Below are 20,932 nucleotides of genomic sequence, written 5' to 3'. Positions count from 1 at the left end.
ATGTTTTCATAAGTAAGCTGGGATATTTGCTTTTCTCTCTCTCACCCCAAATATAAAAACTTAAAGTATTGGTACTTACCATGGCAATTTGTTTATCTGAATAAATCCAATAAGACTCTCCTTTCTCCTCTATAGGAAAATGAATAAATCTTTGACTGAAAACCAGAATGCTCTTAGAAATCGACTGACTTCAGAACCTTTGAGGACAGCCTAATACCTTGCTCTCAGAGATCTATGTCTACCACGAAGATTAAATAATGTCACTCTCTCTGGAGACCTGGAGAGCCAAGTGCGTTTTGGAACCGCAAGGACAGGAACTTACCCCAAAAGGCAGGTATTTACAGGAAAGATCTGGGGATGACACCATGGATACTCTCTTACCCTGAGAAGCAAAGAAATAAGAGCTCAGTATGAGATTCCTTGTGGAGAGTCTAGTGCAGTCAAGCTTAAAAAAAGGTGCAGTTATATTTTGTCCTGTTGTACTTACTCAAAAGAACTGACCATTTGTTTCTATGCAGGCATCACTCTTTTTCTCTTTTCCTTATCAACTTGACATGTGGCACTGAAAAAAAAAATTATAACATTTATTTGAAACTACAAAAGAAACCAAATAAGTAAAATATTCCTAAGCAAAAAAAAAAAAACAAACCTAAAAAACAAAAATGGAGTAATCATACTCTCTAATTTCAGCTTACATCACAAAGGTATTATACTCAAAATAGCAAGGCATTAGAATAAAAGTAGACATACCCATTAATGAAAAAGAAATGAGGACCAGAAATATCCATACACATATAGGGACAACGAATTTATGTCAAAAAAACTAAGTGCATAAATTAGAGTAAGGCAAGTCTCTTCCGTATATTATGTAGAGAGGCTAGAGTATTATATGCAAAAGAATAAAACAAGAACACTGCTGCATACCATGCACAGAAGCACTTTATTTTTTTAATTAAAGATTTATTTTATATAATTCTTACATCATTTTTCATTTTTGCATAATGTATGCATTATCATTTTGGTTATATTCCCCATACAATTGCACCCCCCCTTATATTGACCCAAGTCTTTCCTCTCCCCTGGGCCCCCCTCCCATGGTATGTCCTAGTTTGTAGTGCTTGTTGATTTTGATTTTTACTTTGTATTAATTAGTCTTTTTCCTGGTCCCTTATTGAGGTTTTCTAAATTCCTGCTATGAGTGAGACCATCCGGTGTTTTTCTTTTTCTTTCTGACTTATTTCGCTGAGCATGATCCCGTCTAGCTCCATCCATGTTGCTACAAACTGCATGTGTTTATCTTTTTTGATTGCTGAGTAATATTCCATGGTGTATATGTACCATGTTGATCCAGTCATCTATTTTTGGGCATTTGGGTTGTTTCCATTGACCTACTTCCATATGATCCCCCAATTCCACTCCCAGGTGTTTACCCAAAGACACAAAAACATTAATTCCAAAGGGCACCTGTATCCCTATGTTTATAGCAGCGCTATTTACAAAAGCTACTTCAAATGGATTAAAGACTAACACACTTAAGATCTGAAACCATAAAATAATAGAAGAAAACCTAAGAGATAAAAATTTAAACATTGTTTTTAAGTGATGGCTTTGTGGCTATGTCTCCAACAGACAGGGAAATAAAGATAAACAACAGAGTTTTATCAAATTAAGAAGTTTCTATACAGCAAAAGAAACCATTATTAAAACAAAAACAAACTACTGAATGGGAAAAGATATCTGTAAAATGTCGATCTGAGAAGAGTTTAATATCCAAAATACAGAAGAACTCATAAAAATCAACAACAACAAAGGCCAACCCAATTTTTAAAAATGACGAGAGGATATGAATAGACACTTCAACCAAAAAGACAAAAAGATGGCCAACAGGTCACATACCATGAAAACATGTTCACCATCTCTTAGTGTTAGGAAAACGCAAATCCAAACAATGATGTCATATTGTGCTCCTTCACACAGTGACATCTTGCTGAGAGCGGCTATATCCAAATGACATCATACAAGTGTTAGTGAGGATGAGAAGAAAAGGAGCCCTCATAGACTGTTGGCAGGAATGCTCTTTGCTGCTGCCAATATGGAACAGTATGGAGAACCCTCAAAATATTAAGGATAGAAATGTCCTAGGATCCAGCTGTCCCACATCTGGGTATTTTTGCAAAGTAGGAAAACACTAATCCAAAGAAATATGAAGCCCATATTCACACAACAGTGCACAATAACCAAGAGTTGGAAACAGCCTGCCCAGAAGAGTGGATAAATGCATGGTAACTATACCCAATGAAATACTACTCAGGTATTGGGGGAAATTATGAAATTCTGCCATTGACAATAACTTCAATAGAACCGGATGGTATTGAGCTAATTGAAATGAGTCATCAATAAAGACAAATAGTATATGACGTCACTCAATCTAGTTGATAAAGAAAACAAAATATAAGAGTATGCAACAAGTTAGCAGCTGCCACAATGAAGGGGTAAGGGATCCAGTAAGTGAGACATGGAAATCACTTTTGGTGATGAACACAATGTAGTATATATAGATGTTGGGATATGTCTGTATATCTATATAATGTCATAAACCAAACTTAGCACAAATAAGACAAAAATGCCTACAGACAGATCTCTAGTAAACCTGACATTCTGCTGTCCTGGAAATTGCAGAGCATGAAAAACAGCTCTGCCCCTTCCCTCAACCCACCAATGCCAGTGCCTTTATTGGCCTGCACCTGCGGTTTCCACCAACAGTTCTTACTATACTCACTGCCAGATCCACTGGAAGTTAAAGCTAATATTGGTGCTTCTGAAAACAGCTAGCACAGGGTCGGTATTAAATCAAAGATGAGGACTCTGTGATTTAGTGCACGACTTGCACTTTGACTTGTCTAGGCACTGGCAGGGCCCCACGCAGTAACTGCAGTGGAGGCCACAGCCTCCAGACTTGTTCACTCCGATCCTCACAGTCACCATATTAGTAAATACCAGCATCTCTACATAGAATAGACGAGATGTGCTGCAATGCAAGCCATTGGCCACACAGCCAACACAAGGCGAAGCCTTCACAGGCCTCAATATTGTTACGCTATTGATTCCTATGATCACCGCTGGAATTGGGTGGGTTGTCCACGGCAGAGGGGGCTCAAGTACCAGCACAGCAGACACGGTCCAGACCCAAGGTCTCGGAGAGTGTCTTCGGAGGCTGCAGCCAGGCTTGGCAGGATGGGGGACAGCGAGGAGAGGCTGTGAACAGCCAGGACCCCAACCTGGGATGGAAATGGCAGACAAGGGAGGACAGCATCAGGGCAGGGAGAGAGGCTCGGGCTTCCAGAAACCTCCCAGAATCTCATCTTGGAAGTTGGTCTCACCTCTTGCCGCAGAAACGATGGACACAGAACCCGGAAGCCAAAAGCCAGGAAGCCACTAAGCTGCGGGGCCCCGCCAAGAAGCCAAACACCGCTGCGCTCAGACCCCGCCCCCGCGTCAGGCCCCGCCCCCGCGTCAGGCCCCGCCCCGGTGACCCCGCCCCCGGTGACCCCGCCCCGGGCGCGCTGGGCGGGGCCTCGCCTGCGCCTCCTTCCGTTGCTCCCGGCTCCTCGCAGCGCCTGCTGCGCGCCGGGCTCAGGGCCCTGGGCCTGGGCCTCACGGAAGGTAAATGGCGGCGCTACACTGCAAGGCGGTGTCCAGAGTCTGGGGTCTGCGAAGCAAGGACGGAGGCGGCGCGGGAGCGCTGGGCACCGCAGCCGAGGAGACTTTTCCGTGCAACGGGAAGAAAGAGAAAGGACCGGAGGCCCCTCTGTGGTTTGGGTTTTGCTGTTGTTTTCCAGTCGCTTCGATGAGGCAGCCCCACGTGCCGTCTCCGTCCCTCTGGTTGTCCAGGACTCATGTGTTCAAATGAATAGAAGGAGTGTGACGAAGCTGTGGCGTCGAACTGGTCCGCGGAAAAAGGGAATTGAACAAGAAACTAACAGCCGGACTCTCTGCCTCGGGGCAGGTGCCTGAGAGAGCCTGACATGCATGGGGGAGCCTCTGAGCAATTGCTCGCTCTCCCATGTCCGTCCTGGGTGCCCTCCCACCGCTGTCCCCTGCGGAGCCCTCCCCCGGATGGGTGTTTCCTACAGCTCTAAGCTTCGGTCAACAGCCTGATTCTGGACGCGAGCCAGAAATGGGAGCAAGCGTTCATTCGGCTTCTGGAAATAGTCCCTCCGTCGTCCTTGAGCGCACTGTTACCCCATTCTCAGTCCCTGCGCAGTGGTCCTCGTTCCCCAACACTCCCCTGAGAAGAGTAAGTATGTGACTCAGATGTGACAGAAAAATATCATATAATTAATTTGGGCAGGAATGGGCCAAATTAGGAATGGGCATGTGACTGAACTTTAGATTGTAAGACAAGAGGGGTCTTTTAGTGGGAGGGACACGTGTTTTAGCTGCATCTGCGCCTTGGGGGATCAGGCTATGAATCGACCAGACAGAACATCTTACAATGAAGTCAGCCCAGATCTTAGAGCCAGGAAGTAGAGAGAAACTGAATCATGATGGCATCAGCTGAACCCAACATGAACCCTGAACCCTAATAGTGAACCCTCTACTTGATACCACCTTTAGTACCAGATTTTCTCAGATACCTGAGAAAAAAATCTCTTTCACGATTAAGACCATTGCATATGCTGTTCTCCAAATATTACACACAATGTAAGGGAACTTTCCATCCCTGGCTTCCTCTTCCATGCAAGGACACTAAATGTATCTATAACCTTCTCTCTTGTTCAGGTCACCCTTCTACAAGAGAAATAAAGAAACCTAGTGAGCGGAAAGCATTGGGAAGATTAAAAGAGGCTCAGAACCCCCATTTTGAAAGGGTAAAAAGATAGCCAATAATAGCCACTACTGGGCGCCTTGTTCTATTTAGTTCAGTCTTCAACGCCATCCAAATATGCAGACAGAGAGAAAGAGCCTCTGTTACTGAGTCCATTATGGCTGGACATCATGCGATGTTCACTACCCATGCCCATTGGGTACATTAAAAGACCAGTGACTGCATAGCCTCTTGCCCCTTGTGACTCTCTGCTAAATATTCATCCAGCTAAATATTCTCCCACTTGGGATTCAGGGTAGAACTGTACCTCACAATTTCTTGGGGTTCAGCGAATGTGAAAGCCATTAATAACCCCATGGTACCAAAAGCCCAGAATATCCTATTAAAGAAAAGAGGAAAATTTACTTTCATTCCTTCTGAAGCCCCATTGGCAGGGAGTAGAAACAGCAATATAGCTTGATAACTTACACTGCTTCAGATGAAGTTTGCCTAAAGCAAGGCCAGAATTCCACAGAGGAAAAATACCCATTCTTGTCGTTGTTTTTTTTTTTTTTTTTTTATAATAAATTTTATTTTTATATTCCCCCATACAATTGCAAACGCCCCATTCTGACCCCAATCCTTCCCCTCCCGCCCCCCACCCCCCAAAAAGTGTCTCTGGTTCATAGATTTTTGTTGATTTTGATTTTCACTTTCTTATATTCATTTTCCTGGTCCCTTATTTAAGTTTTCTAGATTCCTACTATGAGTGAGACCATCCGGTATTTTTCTTTTTCTTTTTGGATTATTTCGCTGAGCATGATCCCTTCCAGCGCCATCCATGTTGCTGCAAATTACATGTGTTTATCTTTTTTGAATGCTGAGTAATATTCCATGCTATATATGTACCACATCTTCTTGATCCAGTCATCTATTTTTGGGCATTTGGGTTGTTTCCAAAGCTTAGCTATTGTAAACAGTGCTGCTATAAACATAGGGGTGCAGGTGCTCTTTGGAATTGATGTTTCTGTGTCCTTTGGGTAAATACCTAGGAGTGGAATTGCTGGATCATATGGAAGCTCTATGTTTAGTAGGTCCAGAAATCTCCACACAGCTCTCCACAGTGGATGGACCAGTTTGCACTCCCACCAACAGTGCAGGAGAGTTCCTTTTTCTCCACACCCTCGCCAACATTTGTTGTTGCTAGTTTTTTTAATATGTGCCATTCTCACTGGTGTAAGATGGTATCTCATGGTAGTTTTGATTTGCATTTCCCTGATGACAAGTGATGTTGAACATTTTTTCATATGCCTGTTGGACATTTGCATTTCCTCTTCAGAGAAGTTTCTTTTTAGCTCTTCGGCCCATTTTTTGACTGGATTATTTTCTTTGTTGTTGTTGAGTCTCATCAGCTCTTTGCAGATTTTTGTGATCAGTCCTTTATCATTAGTGTTGGGTGCAAAAATGTTCTCCCAGTTGGTGGGGTTTCTCTTTGTTTTGGTTATTGTCTCTTTTGCTGTGCAGAAGCTCTTTAATTTGATGTAGTCCCAGCTGTTTATCTGTGCCTTCACTATCACTGCTTTGCGTGATGTGTCTGTAAAGATATCTTTGATGTGCAAATCCCGTAGTGTTTCGCCTATATTTCCTTCTATGTATTTTATGGTTTCAGGTCTTATGTCTAGTTGTTTAATCCATTTTGAGTTGATTTTTGTGTATGGTGTGAGGTAGTGGTCAAGCTTCATTCTTTTGCATGTAGCGACCCAGTTTTCCCAGCACCATTTATTGAACAAACTTTCTTTGCTCCAATGCATAGTCTTTGCTCCTTTGTCAAAGATTAGTTGACCATAAATCTTTGGGTTTATTTCTGGATTTTCTATTCGATTCCATTGGTCTGTGTGTCTGTTCTTGTTCCAATACCATGCAGTTTTGATGATTATGGCTTTGTAGTATAGTTTGAAGTCTGGGAGTGTGATGCCTCCATTCCCTTTTTTTTTCAGTAGAGCTTTGGCTGTTCGGGGTTTTTGGTGATTCCATATGAATTTCATCAATAATTGTTCTATTTCTTTGAAGAATGCCATTGAGATTTTGATTGGAATAGCATTGAATCTGTATATTGCTTTTGGTAGGATGGCCATTTTAATAATGTTTATTCTTCCAATCCATGAGCAGGGGATGTCTTTCCATTTCATTGTGTCTTCTTCTATTTCTTTTAACAGTGTTTTATAGTTTTCTTTGTATAGGTCCTTTACCTCTTTTGTTAGATTTATTCCCAAATATTTGATTTTTTTTGTTTCGATAATAAAAGGGATGGTTTTTTTGATTTCTTCTTCTTCAGATTTGTTGTTTGTGTATAGGAAGGCTACTGACTTTTGCGTGTTGATTTTGTATCCTGCCACTTTACTGAATTGATTGATGAGTTGAATTAGTTTTTCTGTGGAGATTTTGGGGTTCTCTATGTATATTATCATATCATCTGCAAATAGTGATAGTTTGACTTCTTCTTTTCCTATTTGGATTCCTTGGATGTCTTTCTCTTATCTTATTGCTCTGGCTAGGACTTCCAGTATTATATTGAAAAGCAGTGGTGAGAGTGGACATCCTTGTCTTGTTCCAGATCTTAATGGAATTGCTTTCAGCTTTTCACCATTGAGAATGATACTGGCTGTTGGCTTGTCATAGATGGCCTTTATGATGTTGAGGTATGTTCCTTGTATCCCAAGAATTTCAAGGGCTTTTATCATGAATGGGTGTTGCACTTTGTCGAAAGCTTTCTCAGCATGTATTGATATTATCATATGGTTTTTATATTTCTTTTTGTTGATGTGTTGGATAACGTTGATTGATTTTCGGATGTTAAACCATCCTTGTGTCCCTGGAATGAATCCAACTTGGTCGTGGTGAATTATCTTATGGATACATTGTTGGATTCTGATAGCTAAAATTTTATTGAGGATTTTTGCATCAGTGTTCATTAGGGAGATTGGCCTGTAGTTTTCCTTTTTTGTGTTGTCCTTATTCAGTTTTGGTATTAGTATAATATTGGCTTCATAGAACGTGTTTGGTATTGTCCCTTCCTTCTCAATTTTTTGGAAGAGTTTGTGAAGGATTGGCACTAATTCGTCTCTGAATGTTTGGTAGAATTCATTTGTAAATCCATCAGGTCTTGGGCTTTTGTTTTTGGGGAGGTTTTTGATTACCATTTCAATTTCGCTAATTGTAATTGGTCTGTTTAGGTGTTCTATTTCTTCTTTATCTAGCTTTGGGTGATTGTAGAGTTGTAGGAATTTGTCCATCTCCTCTAGATTGTTGAACTTGTTTCCATATAACTGTTCATAGTAGTTACTGATTATTCTTTTGATTTCTGCTGTGTCCGTTGTGATTTCTCCTCTTTCATTTATGATCCTGTGTATTTGTGCTTTCTCCCTTTTTTCCTTTGTGAGCCTGGCTAGGGGTTTGTCTATTTTATTTATTTTTTCAAAGAACCAGCTCTTGGTTTCATTGATCTTTTGGATTGTTTTTTTAGTTTCAATTTCATTTATTTCTGCTTTGGTTTTTATTATTTCTTTTCTTCTACTGGTTTTGGGGTTTTTTTGTTGTTCTTTTTCTAGATCTTTGAGCTTCGAGATTAGGTTGTTTCTTTGAGTTCTTTCTTGTTTTTTGATGTGAGCTTCTATTGCTATATATTTTCCTCTTATTACTGCTTTTGCTGCATCCCATACATTTAGGATATTGGTGTCCTCCTTGTCATTCAATTCAAAGAATTTTTTAATTTCTTCTTTGATCTCCTCGTTAGTCCAGTTGTCTTCCAGTAGTGTGGTTTTTAATCTCCATGAGGTAGGATAGTTCCTTGCCTTCTTTTTATGGTTTATTTCTAGTTTGATGCCTTCGTGGTCAGAAAAGATGGTTGGTATGATTTCAGTCTTGGTGTATCTGTTGATGTTTGTCTTGTGCCCCAGTATGTGATCGATCCTGGAGAATGATCCATGTGCGCTTGAGAAAAATGTGTACTCCGTTTTTTTGGGGTTTAGTGTTCTATAGATGTCTGTTAAGCCCACATGCTCTAGGTCCTTATTTAGAGCTTTAGTTTCTTTACTTATTTTTTGTCTTGTTGATCTATCCATTGTTGATAGTGGTGTGTTGAAGTCTCCCACTACGTATGTGTTTTCTCTGATGTCTGTTTTCAGAGAGGACAACAATTGTCTGATATATTTTGGTGCTCTTTCGTTTGGTGAGTATATGTTAATGAGTGTTATTTCTTCTTGAAGTATTGTCCCCTTGATCATAATGTAGTGACCATTGGGGTCTCTTTTTATTTTTTGAGTTTGAAGTCTGTTTTATCTGATATAAGTATAGCTGTTCCTGCTTTCTTTTTGGCCCATTTGCTTGTAGGATTGTTTTCCATCCTTTGACTTTGAGCCTATTTTTATCTTTTGTAGCTAAATGTGTTTCCTGGAGACAGCAAAAGGTTGGGTTTTGTTTCTTAATCCAGGCTGCAACTCTGTGTCTTTTTATTGAAGAGTTTAGTCCATTTACATTTAGAGTTAATATTGATATGTTAGCATTGGTATTTGCCATTGTGTTTGTCTTTCCTTTGATTTTATTTATTTATTCTTTTAATAACTTTTTTTTTTTTTTTGGGTCTTCTTTCGTTGTTATTCGTCCCTCTGAGGTTCTGGCTTTAGGATTCCTTGTAGTATTTTTTGGAGTAGGGGTTTAGTCTTAATGAAATTCCGGAGTTTCTGTTTGTCTGGGAAGGTCCATATTCTTTCTTCATGGAGGAAAGAGAGCTTTGCGGGATAGAGTATTCTTGGTTGGCATCTGTTTTCTTGGAGTCTGTTGACTATGTCCCTCCACTCTCTCCTTGCCCGTAGTGTTTCTTCAGAGAAGTCTGATGTCAGCCTGATTGGTTTTCCTTTGAATGTTATCTGTCTCTTCCCTCTTGTCAGCTTCATTATTTTTTCCTTGTCCTGGATTCTTGGGAGCTTTACTATTATGTGTCTTTCTGTGTTTTTCCTTTCGTCGTGGAAGTTTGGTGTTCTTGCTTCTTGTATATCAGTTTTCAGCTTGTTCTTCGCATTTGGGAAGTTCTCTTCAATTATCTCCTGGAATATTTTCTCTGTTCCTACATCTCTCTCCTCTCCTTCTGGAATTCCTATAACTCTTATATTTCCTTTCCTCATGGAGTCAGATAATTCCCGAAGTCTTTCTTCATTCTTTTTCCTTCGTACTTCTCTTTCCTTTTCTGTTTTGGTTCTTTTTATTTCTGTGTCTTCAAGAGTACTTATTAGTTCTTCCATTTCATCTATCCTGCTTTCATTGCTTTTCCCAGAGTTCTTTAGTTCCTCCATTAATTCTTTGATCTCCTGCATTTCTTTTACTTCCCTCTTTAGGGACTCAATTTCATTCTTCTGACCATTGTTTTCCCTCTTTAGGGACTCAATTTCCTTCTTCTGATCTATCACTTTTTTAATCATGGCAATTTTAAATTCTCTTTCTGGAAGGCTCAGAAGTTCTTCCAAGTTGCTGTCGTTGCAATCTGGGGAGTGGTTTTCTTTTTGTGGTGTGCTTCTTTCCTGAGGAGTTGTTAGGTTGCGTGTGGTTCTTCTACTCCCTACTGTCTGTTTTCTAATTTGTTGTATGCATTGGGACACTGTGTTGCTCGGACTGGGTGGCATCTTGGGTGAACTTCTCCGCTCCCCTCTGGCTCCTCCAGGAGCCATCTCTGGCTTCTGGGGCAGCTTTCTGCTGGTTTTAGGCAGTTTTTACTGAAGAAATGTCCCTGTTCTAAAATGGCGAAGCGGGATGCAGTCCCCGCGCCTCCGGTTTCAGGCACACTCTTCTGCGCCCCCGGTCTGCCCCGGACGTGGGTGCCTGCTCCCTCTGTGGGCTCAGACTGCTGGTCGGAAGGGGCCTGGCGTGGGCTAACTTCCCGGCTGGCCACTGCAGAAGCCTTCTGCCCTTTTCAAGCAGTCTTAAGAAATCCTGTTCTATGGGGTGTTAGTGACTTTTTTTTTCTGGTCACTAGGTGGCGCCAGAGATCTCTCCTATTGTCCTTGGGGGGCTGTTTTTCGCCTCCCCCACCCCATGGGACAGGGAACAGAGTGGGAATGGTAGGGTAAACCTCAACAGCTTTGGGGTGCTGTGTCTGCCTTATGCCCCACCGTTGTGGAGAACCCACGCCCCAAATTTCGTGCCCCCGGTCTCAGTTCCAAAGCCCTCAGGTCCAGGACGCGGGCTGTAGCCCAGTTCAGTGGCACGGGAATGGCGCCTTTTGCACCCCGCTCCCGTGCCTGGGCGCCTGGTTCCTGCTCACTCAGGGAGGGACTTTCACCCCCGTGAGGGCCTCCGCGCGTCTCCCCGCAAGCCTAGGCTGCAGGCGCGGGGACCTGGGCAGCAGCGATCCCGGTCTGCACTTGCTTTTCAAGCGCGCCGCCAAGCGCGCCGTTTTTCCGCGCAAGCTTACCGGCAGCCCGGGCTGTGTGCACGTCTCTCGGGGTCTTTGTTCTTCTCTAATGGCGCCCAGAGCCCTTGCTCACCGCCGCAGCGGATCCTGCAGGGTTCTCCACAGCTCCCGTTCACAGGGTGTGGTGGCTGCAATAGTTCCTTTCCACGCACAGTCCCGCTTGCTGCGTCGTTTGTTCTTGTTGGCCGTTTTGGTTTGTTGTTTTCCTCCTCTCTGCCAGTCGGAGAGTGCGGACTCTGTGGGTGGGGGAGGGGAGCAGGGTTCTACGCTTTCCTTCCTTCTAGTCCTCTTTTATGGCAACTTTCTTCTTCGGGTAGTTTGCTGGAGTCACCCGTTTATCTTCCGTGTCCCAGTTCTCACTGGGACCTGCCGCTTTTCCTACCTATTAACTTTTTTTAATGGGAGATCTTACTCGCAGCGTCTCCTCGCCTCCATGTTGCTCCGCCCCCAATCCCATTCTTGTCGTTGTTACCCCAACCCCCTCCCAGAGTGAAGCACCTGCTAATCTTACAGTGATCAATTCTTTCCCTGTATCTCACCTACGTGAAAGAAGGACAAGAAGCCAAGTCTAATGGGATAGTTAAGGGGACAACTTCTACAAGTCTGTGAACTGCTACTTGGCCTCCCTAATAAAGACCAAATGTGTCCTTTTGACCTCAGGAAACTAGCAGCCTAATTTTTACTTTGATTCAGGGTCAATAACGTTCTAGAAGAAAAGTCTCAAAAGGAGTAGCCAGTTACCATTGCCTGTGCCCCTCTTTTGCAGTTGTGGGTTAGGCTAAAAATCTCATTATTAGCTCTTTGAAAACTGCCTCATGAAATCTGATACCCTTAGGCAATGGAGAAATCCACAATGTGTGACACTGGCATCTGGGGTGTACTTACCTAGTCTGCATCCAGGTAACAGTCAGTTCTTGCCTGACTGACATTAGGATCAGAGTGTGAGTTTGCAGTTGTATACATTCAGGTAGCCCATTCCCATTACATCCTATGTGTGGGCCCTTGCCACAAAATTGCAGAGCACTGTACACTATGACCCATGACTTTTGAGCATGAGGTACTTGTTTTTGCAGAAAATGAACTTAATGATTCTAATAATTCTTTATCAGTACACTTTCCTGCTTTACATGACAGTTCTGTTTTTTCATGGAAAAAGCAGGACTCTGGGAGAAAGGAAAATATTCCTAGAAGGACGAAAATGTTTGGGATAAGTCTAGGCTGGTGCTGCTACCTGATTTCGACAGTTGACTTCCTAGATGTTCTCAGGATGCACATTCAGTATCTGAATTAGCTCTGAATCATTCTTGCTCTGAATATACTGACCCCGGCTCAGTATCTTATCCCATTTATACTACCATATCTGTCTTGGTTACAAGTCCTCAGGTATATGGAAAACCTCCTGAAAGTGGGTTACATACTCTGAGTTTCCTAGTTCTGCCTTTTCTATCTGTGGTTGACTGATTTACTATAAAATCCAAGTTGTGAGAATTAACTTTGAATTGATGAATGATCTATATGAAATATATTAACTAGAGCAGAAATTAAGCCTTTGTAGCCATAGATTTGTTTCCTTTTTATGTCCAGTTGTCTGTACAGGAGCTTCTTGAGGTCTGTCGTCTAGATTTAGGAGAGAGTGAAGAGTCTGTTGTGGAGCCAGGATCAGTCATTTTGTGGGGAGCTTTTCTTCCAAATATTTGTGACTACTGGCAGTGGTGAGTCAGGTCATGCTCAGAGTTCTTTCTCATTACCATTCTTGGTGACTCCCCACTGCCTTTAACTCCATGCCACTTTTCTCTCCTTTGGATGCTACATACTTTTTGATGTTTTTCTTACCAGCTGCACCTCCATGCAGCCCCAAAGAGTTTTCACTTGATGACAGGGATATGGGTAAAACAAAGGATCTGCTTGTCACCTTAACTCTACTTTTACTCCTGTGTATTGAATGGAGGGACCTAAAAAAAGCCTTGCGTTAGGAAGACATCAAAGTTTCAATAATCCCCACCCTTTAATACAAATATTCACCACCTCATGGAAATAACCTTTAGTGTAGGTCGAGTTCATGATTTAGTTCTAAAATAAGGGGAAGGAGATGGGTGTCATTTCATTTATCCATTACTAAAGATTGTAACTTCTGTCTTGCTAGCAGACTCCCAGCTTTCCGGAAGCAAGCTACCATATTGGAGTGACCCATCTGACATGGACATGGAACTCTGGTCTGTAGCTCACTCTGGCCAATGGAAAACAAGGATTTGAGGGTCTCAGTCCATTATGCCTTGAGGAAATGAACCCTTCCAACAACGACAAGAGTGATCACAGAAGTGGATCCTTGATCCTTCCCCATTCAAAACTGCAGATGAGACCCAAGACCCAGCCGACATCTTGACAGCCTTGTAAGAGACCCTAAAGCTGAGAACCCAGGTAAGCTTTGCCTGGATTCCTGACCCAAAAAAACTGAGATAAAAATATTTCTTTTAAGACACTAAATTTTGAGGTATTCATTCCACAGCAGTAGATTATGAATATACCCTAAATTACTGTTCCATTGGTGTAAGGTGTAGCATGGCTTTAGTACAGGACCCAAAGAGGGAAGCAAGCTCCTTGGCAAATACCTGTACATGTTATCTTCACACTCAAGACTTTCTCACACTTTCTTATTCTGGGATATATTACTGTGTTCCACAAAGCCCTGAATAGTCTACAGCAGCAGGATCTAAGTCAGGTAGAGTTGGATGGAGTGAGTGCCCAGTGTGGAGTCATGAGTAGGGATGATGGTGTCATTCTTGCCCTCTGATTTTCATCCTTTCCCACTTACTCCACTATTATAGTTTCCTTATTCTTTGATTCATTTCCCCTACGTTCTGAGTGACTCTGTTGAAAATCTCTACAAGCGATGGCCACGTGATCACCTGACCTTGCAATATTGCCATCAAACTAGACATCCTGAAGATATTCCCCAAGGAAGATCTCTTCACATTCATTCCCATTGAGAGATTTTCACAAGCATGGAGACCTTGCTGTGGAACTCAAAATGTACCTTTCGCAAACGTAACACACCACACATCACAGATTTTGCACCCAGCACCCAACTATGCTCTAGATTCTGCCCCCACAAACCCAGTTTCTCAACAGCAGAACTTATTCATACGCAACTTCTCAGTGACAACCCACCTGTCAGATACTCTGGAATCAGCCACATTTTCTAAATGAAAGTATGCTGCTATTTGTCAGAAAAGAAACGTACACCTCTGATCCTTTTCAGTGATGCACGTTCCATACTGCTTTATTAGGGTAAAGTAAAGGGAGAGGATTAACTGTTCTCCATTCTATTAGGGTAAGGTAAGAAGTAAGGAACTTGGCCTAACTCACATATTTCCTAAAGGAGAGAAGGGCTCTCAGGAGTCGATGACATTTATTCTTCACTAGGAAGCTCAAGGAGAAGATTTTTCTCTATCACGAACCTCAAGTCCTACTCCCCCACACACATCCATTCCCCGGCATTTTGGAGGCAACAAGGGAGATCTCTGACTATATTATGCTAGAGAAACCCACCCCATAAATATTTATGGTAAAGGAGCAGATGAAAATATAGTTTATGGCACTTTCTTCTGGACTTTTAAAGGATTTTCTCACTTTGGAAGGCCTGAAAGATTTTATTCTTTCCATTAAAGTATCAAGACTCTACCATACAAAATATCTGCACAGAATCTACTAAAGGACCCCAGGATCACACTAAGAATGCCACTGTCTGTCTCCCTATAATGGAATAATTACTTTTCAGAAGCCAAAGAGAAATGTCATGGAGCACTGAACTCACCCCATCCTCTCCCTGTACACAAGTCCTGAAACCCAAACTCATGCCCTCATGAAGGACACAGAGAATATCCCAAGCATAGAGTTCACCTTCATCCCTTCAAATTATTTATTCCCTGTTACCCAGATATTATCTGAGGCCCTTGACCTCACATAATCTTTGAAAGTCTGATATGCCCAGGATTTACAGCCCCAAGATCTATTCTGTCCTAAACTACTACTTCCTTCATGTGTTTTTCAGTGTATGAAACCAGAACTATAACGAACAGCATCCCTGTCCTCCTCATCTCTTCTCATAAGAATCCCTGTTCACACATTATTGATAGGATGAGAGGGCAGTACCAGTGATCAGAAAGGAAGACAATGAGGGAGGTAAGGATATAGGATACCCCTGAAATCATGATAAATAATTTAAAAATCTTTTAGAAATTTTCTTTTGCCAAAATCCCTTTAGGGCTGTTCGGCCCCTAAGTGTTTTCATTCTCCTCCCTTCCAGCCACACAGTGTCTCACCCTGCTGCTCCCTCTTTCTTCTCTCAACCAATTCCCCTCCCTCTCTTGATAATTATTAAGTCTTTATTTTACCAACATAAAATTCAGTTGTGCTGTTTTGTACTTGCAGACCAAACTCTTCTGATTTCGGGGGCAGGCTTCCCTTTAGCATAACTTCTAATGAGCACAAGTCTACAAAGCAATCTGTGCAGGAATGGTTTTACTTTTTTTTGAGTCACATGTCTAGTTGCACCTTTCATAAAATGTTTTCTATTTTCCCATCTACGCTGTGCCTTTTCCTCCAAGTTCTAAGATCTCTATGGGTTTTTTAAAAAAGATTTATTTATTTACGCATACAGGAACTTGCCTACAGGCCAGAGGTGGCTGGCGGGCAGGGAGGGGAGGTTGATCCACCAGAGACAGAGTGCAGAAAAGAACAGGCCGATTGACTGAAATACACTGCAGAGGGGAACAGCAGAGTCAGGAGAGCTTTGCTGTACCAGGTGAGTAGCCCCTTGCCCGGGGATTGAACTTGTGCTGCCTTGACTGGGGAGAGCGTCATAGGTTGCATCTTAATCCCTTGCACCATCATGGAGGCCCTTTGTAGTTTTTAAAACACTGTCATGATAATGGTATAAATGGATCGATTTCATCCTCCCATGCTTGGTCATCATTTTATGGTTGTAAGTCTTGCAACTTTGTATTTAGACTATCACCTGCTCTCTGTCATTTTCTTTGTTTGCTTCCCTGTATCCTCAGCCTGAGTCTGACAAATCAGTCTTGGCCACAGCCATCTAATCATTTCCCTCCCACTTGGGAGGGCTTATCAGTAATGACAGATTCTTTCTGAGCTGCCCTTTGAGGCCACAGCTTTACCAGATTCTACCAGAAGAAAGCTACATGTCAAGCACAGCCCTTCTTTCATTCCCCACCTTGATCGAAGGAGGAAAAGAGGAATCTGTTCAGAAAAATCTTTCCCACATAAGTTTGCATGTCTGGTGTGTTCTCTTATTTTTTTTTTTAGACCACATTGGTCCTGACTGTTCCTACGTTAGTGGGACTTAGAAAATGAAAACTTTCTTTAAAGTTTGAACAAGATAAATGCCACCAAAAGAGGAACAAGTGAGAAAGGTCTTATAAAAATGGTACATCAAATATATTCTTTAAAAATCATGTGTGTGGGGTAAGGATAAATGTCAGGCTTTTCTGCCCTCCCGCCCTCAGGATAGATGATGGAGCCTTGCGGTCCTGATGTCATGCCTGATGGAGGGCACCTGAAATAGGGTGTGGGCATAGGTAGATGGGATTCACCTGGGGTGAGAGTGGGCTTCTAAGGGTGGCTACACGGGGACACCAGCAGAAGCCAAGAAGCCGAGAACAAACAGAAGCCCAAGAGAAGCAGAGAAGGCCGGAGAGCCCAGACAGAGTGAAGACTTTCTAGGGGCTGGGAGGGGCCTGCCAGCCTCCCCGCCACCCAGCACCCCTGCCTGTTGTGTACCGGTAATTCCAATAAATGACCTGCAAAAAACCATTAAGAACTCTGACTCCTCCTTTACCCGATCTGGTGGATCCTAGAAAAGCTGCTCAGTGCCCTGTCCTGCCTTTATAATTGGCGTAAGTAGGCAAGATGATCCATGCAGACGGGTATGGAGCCCTCCGAAGACCTGGAGGGACTAAGTAATAACACTGTTTCCCGGTGACGACGCTGGAGGCGTCATGGTGGCACAGGAGATGGACGAGGCCCAGGAGCTGCAGGATGAGACCTTGTGTGGAGGAGCGGCCCGAGAAGACCAGCCACGAACCCCGAGGCAGCCAGAATCATTGGCAAAGAGAGGACCATGACTCGGAGCTCGCCAGTGCTGATTCAGGGAGAGGCCAATGAACTTGGCCCAATGGACTTGGATGTTGGACTCGGACTGATGAACTTGGACTGACAATCCCGCCAGAAGGCGGAGGCCCTTGGCAGGTTATGTTTTCTTTTTAAGAATCTGGGGGTGGCCAGTGGGCCTGATGGCCAAAAGCAGCCTGTGTATGCCCAGCAGCCAGGCAGAGGAGAAAAGCCAACTGAGAAGGCAAAAGCTGGTGCCGATGCTCAGTTAGGGAAGCATTGAGCGGCTGTTAAGCAGCCTAAGTATGCTGAGGACCTGTGAGTCTCGTAAAATCACCTGTGGGTGATGCCCTGCTTGTTGTCGAGAGAGGGTGAGGAGCTGAGGAACCCGTCCTTGGGGGACAGGTGGGGAACGTGGCTTGGGGTGGAGCCCAAGCCGAATGTAGAGTTTGGATCCCCGGCCCATGTGCTTGTGCAGTGGGTTGGCCTGAGTGCAGGGGTCTGCGAGTCGCATTGGTGGCTATGAAAGCTGAATGTTGGAGCGACAGCAGACAGAAACCCTGAGGGTTGGCGATTACCCCCAACAGAATAGAATCGTCATTCAGAGAGCGAGTGCATCCTGGGGGTGGATGCGGTGTGTGGCTTGTAGCCGAGACTACAGCCAGAGAAGGCCAGGAAGCCTGACGGCGCCTGGCGTGTTACAGTAGATGCCGTGAGTGGTTCCCCTCCCTCGTATGAGCAGTGCCTTCGGCAGCAGATGTGGTGGCTCAACTGCTGGTACCAATAATTGTCTTTTGCACTAGGTTGGGGCCCTGCCTGGACTTATTTGTGTTCTGTTGTATTTTGTTGTTATATTGTGATGTATTTGCTTTTGTGGGCCATGGCTGCATTGTTTATGTTTGCTAAGAAAATTGTATATATGAAGACTGGATGGCAGAAAACCCTGAGGGGGTGGACTGTAGGGTAAGGAAAAAAGTGTCAGGTTTTTCTGCCCTCCTGCCATCGGGATAGATGATGGATCCTTGAGGTCCTGAATGCATGCCTGATGGCAGGCACCTGGAGTAGGGGGTGGGCATAGGTAGATGGGATTCACCTGGGCCGAGACTGGGATTTTTAAGGGCGGCGTCACGGGGACGCCAGCAGAAGCCTAGAATCCGAGAACAAACAGAAACCGAGACAGAAGCAGAGAAGGCCGGAGAGCCCAGACAGAATGAAGACTTGCTAGGGGCTGAGAGGCCTGCCAGCCTCTCAGTTGGTCAGTCTGAATAAAGAGTAATTGTTTACCAACCATGTCCCTTTTCAACACATTTGTCAAATATGTTCTTTATATTATTGTTCTGAATGTTACCTATCCTTTGAGATTTCTGCAGTTTATACCAACAGCTCGCATCACCTCCCTACCCAGGTCCCTGAGGTGTGCAGTGCCACCTCTAAAGCTGTTGTCTCAGGTTCTGTCTCAGGCGAGAAACTTGGGACCTTTTGTACATATAAGGCATGCTGACATTGCAACAGGGTTTCAGAAAGTACTGGAAAAAACTAGTGCCCCCCCCCATTAAAAATATTTAATGATACACACTGTAAAAAAGAAAAAATTCAACATGTTTTCAGCATGTAAATCCTAATTATCTGGTGTCTCCAAAAAAGAAGTCATTCATTTCCTGGGGTTATGTGGTTTGAATTGGTTTGCCATCTCTGCTGGTTAATTACCACTCCTCATGGGTTTCCATCTTCCAAAATGTAATGACATCATTGTTGTAGCTTCTCTCTTCTTGTCAGCAAGGGCTTAAACTTTTTAAATGATTGTTAATGGTTTTATTGAAATAGAGTGCACATCCCATATGTTTCATCCATAAAGTATATAATTCCATAACTTTTAGTATATTCACAGACACATATAACCATCACCATGGTCAATTTTAAATCATTTTCGTGAAAACGGAAAGAAACCCAGTAAACGAGTTGTCACCCTTCTTTTTTCTCATCTCCCCACTGCATGCAACCGCTAATCTACTCTGTCTTTCTGGGTTTCCATATTCTGGATATGTCACCAGTAGAATGATGTGTGTGGTCATTTGTCACTGGATTCTCTACTTACCATGTTTTGAATATTCATTCATATCACAGCAATATTAGCAGTTTTTATTGCCAAGCATGTTACATTGATTCTATGGAATCAGTATATTTCATTTATCCATTCTTCAATAGATGAATGTTTGTATTGTTTCCCACTTTTTACTATTGTGAGTAGTAGTGCTAGGAGAGTTCATTTACAAGTTTCTGTGTGGAAAGATATTTTCCTACTCCTTGAGTATATACCTACAAGTAGAATTTCTGGGTTATAGCCTAAGTCTATGTTTGACATTTTGAGGAACTTCCAAACTGCTTTCCAGAACAACTACACCATTTTCCCTTCCCGCCAGCAGTATGAGGGTTCCAATTTCTCTACCTTCTCGCCAGTATATGTTATTATCTGATTTTTTTAGTCTAGCCATCCTTGTATGACACGCTATCTCATAGTGGTTTTGATTTTAATTTCTCTGCTGAATGATGATTTTTTTGTACCTTTTTATTTAATCTTTTACTCTGATGGCATTTTGGAAAGGAGAGTAACAAGTTCTTGATCTGCGTGTGTTTTCTCTGTAAGATTACTTTCCACATGGTGTGGAGGGAAGAAATCACTTAAATGAGTTCTCAGTTGACTCAAAGAGCAGAAGGGTGTGCCAACCCTTCTAAGGCTCAGTGCTTTTTCACCAACAATGCTGTTTGTGGATACGTTCATTGCAAAATATCAAAGAAGTGGGGGAGCTTCTATGTTGGCAAAGAACTTATGTGTAAGAGTTGAGTTTTAAGATATTTAAACTGATGTTCATACTTTCAGCATAGTATAAAAGATGTGATGTGTCACACTTACTGGTTCATAATCCTGGAAGTTGTGCAAAGGATACTTGGGGAGTTATTGTGTTCCGTGTATCTTGTGTTATGTTTAAACATTACTGTGATGGAAACTGAAAATTAAAAAATAAAAGAGATCAAGTGCCTCATAAGGAGAGGGAAGCACAAAAAAATAACCTGTCAAGGGTGGCCTCTGTCCATCAAGATTAGAGTGTAGCTGTGTCTCAACAAGGAAATTGCAGAAACTCTAACTCCTTTGCTGATGGGTGGAAACCATTATATGTAACAGAAGAAAAGTGGAATAGGAATGTGTTTTGGAAAGTTTGTTGATGAAAAAGTGACTAAAAGCCCTCCCATGGTTTCTCTGTGAATGGTGCTCCGGCACATCTTTGAGCAAATGAGATAAGTGTGAGGGAAGTGAAGGAGGTGTTGAATGGCACCGAAGAGAATACACTAAAGAGACACTGAAATGAGTTCCATTGCTTGTGTTCCCATTTTACTACACATGAGATAATTCCTTGTGGAACGCCTGGCCTCCAAAACCCACTTGTAAGTTGAGTCAAACAGAAGAGGTGTATGCCAACCCTGGTAAGTCTGTGTATGTGCAGTGTGACCCAAAGAGCATTGTCTGGAGGTCTTTG

At 42.8% G+C, this 20,932-nt stretch overlaps 3 long non-coding RNA genes across 6 annotated transcripts in view; 2 read left to right on the top strand and 1 right to left on the bottom strand.

Annotated features, from left to right (window-relative positions):
- The window catches only part of LOC119232422 (uncharacterized), a 102,583-nt gene extending 101,953 nt beyond the window's left edge, over window positions 1–630 (top strand). For all 3 annotated transcript variants that reach the window (XR_008549591.1, XR_008549590.1, XR_005122075.2), the window contains one exon: window positions 136–630. This is a non-coding gene — a long non-coding RNA (uncharacterized LOC119232422). The remainder of the gene's footprint in view (window positions 1–135) is intronic.
- Window positions 292–3,477, bottom strand: LOC129144857 (uncharacterized). Of its 2 annotated transcripts, XR_008549593.1 has the most exons (4): window positions 3,381–3,477; window positions 3,163–3,278; window positions 488–562; window positions 292–382 (listed from the first exon to the last, which is right to left on the bottom strand). It is a non-coding gene; the product is annotated as an uncharacterized LOC129144857 (long non-coding RNA). The 2 variants fall into 2 exon arrangements; XR_008549592.1 differs by lacking the exon at window positions 3,163–3,278.
- A 129-nt stretch (window positions 3,478–3,606) lies between these two features.
- On the top strand, window positions 3,607–20,537 carry LOC119232424 (uncharacterized). The gene is made up of 5 exons (XR_005122077.2): window positions 3,607–4,297; window positions 13,414–13,688; window positions 15,322–15,452; window positions 15,931–16,074; window positions 16,331–20,537. It is a non-coding gene; the product is annotated as an uncharacterized LOC119232424 (long non-coding RNA).
- The last annotated feature ends 395 nt before the right edge of the window (window positions 20,538–20,932 follow it).

The sequence above is a fragment of the Talpa occidentalis genome, unplaced genomic scaffold (genome assembly GCF_014898055.3).
Source record: "Talpa occidentalis isolate TD23 unplaced genomic scaffold, MPIMG_talOcc4v2.1 talOcc4.7, whole genome shotgun sequence".
NCBI lineage: Eukaryota > Metazoa > Chordata > Mammalia > Eulipotyphla > Talpidae > Talpa > Talpa occidentalis.
This window is presented reverse-complemented; position numbering and strand designations above follow the sequence as displayed.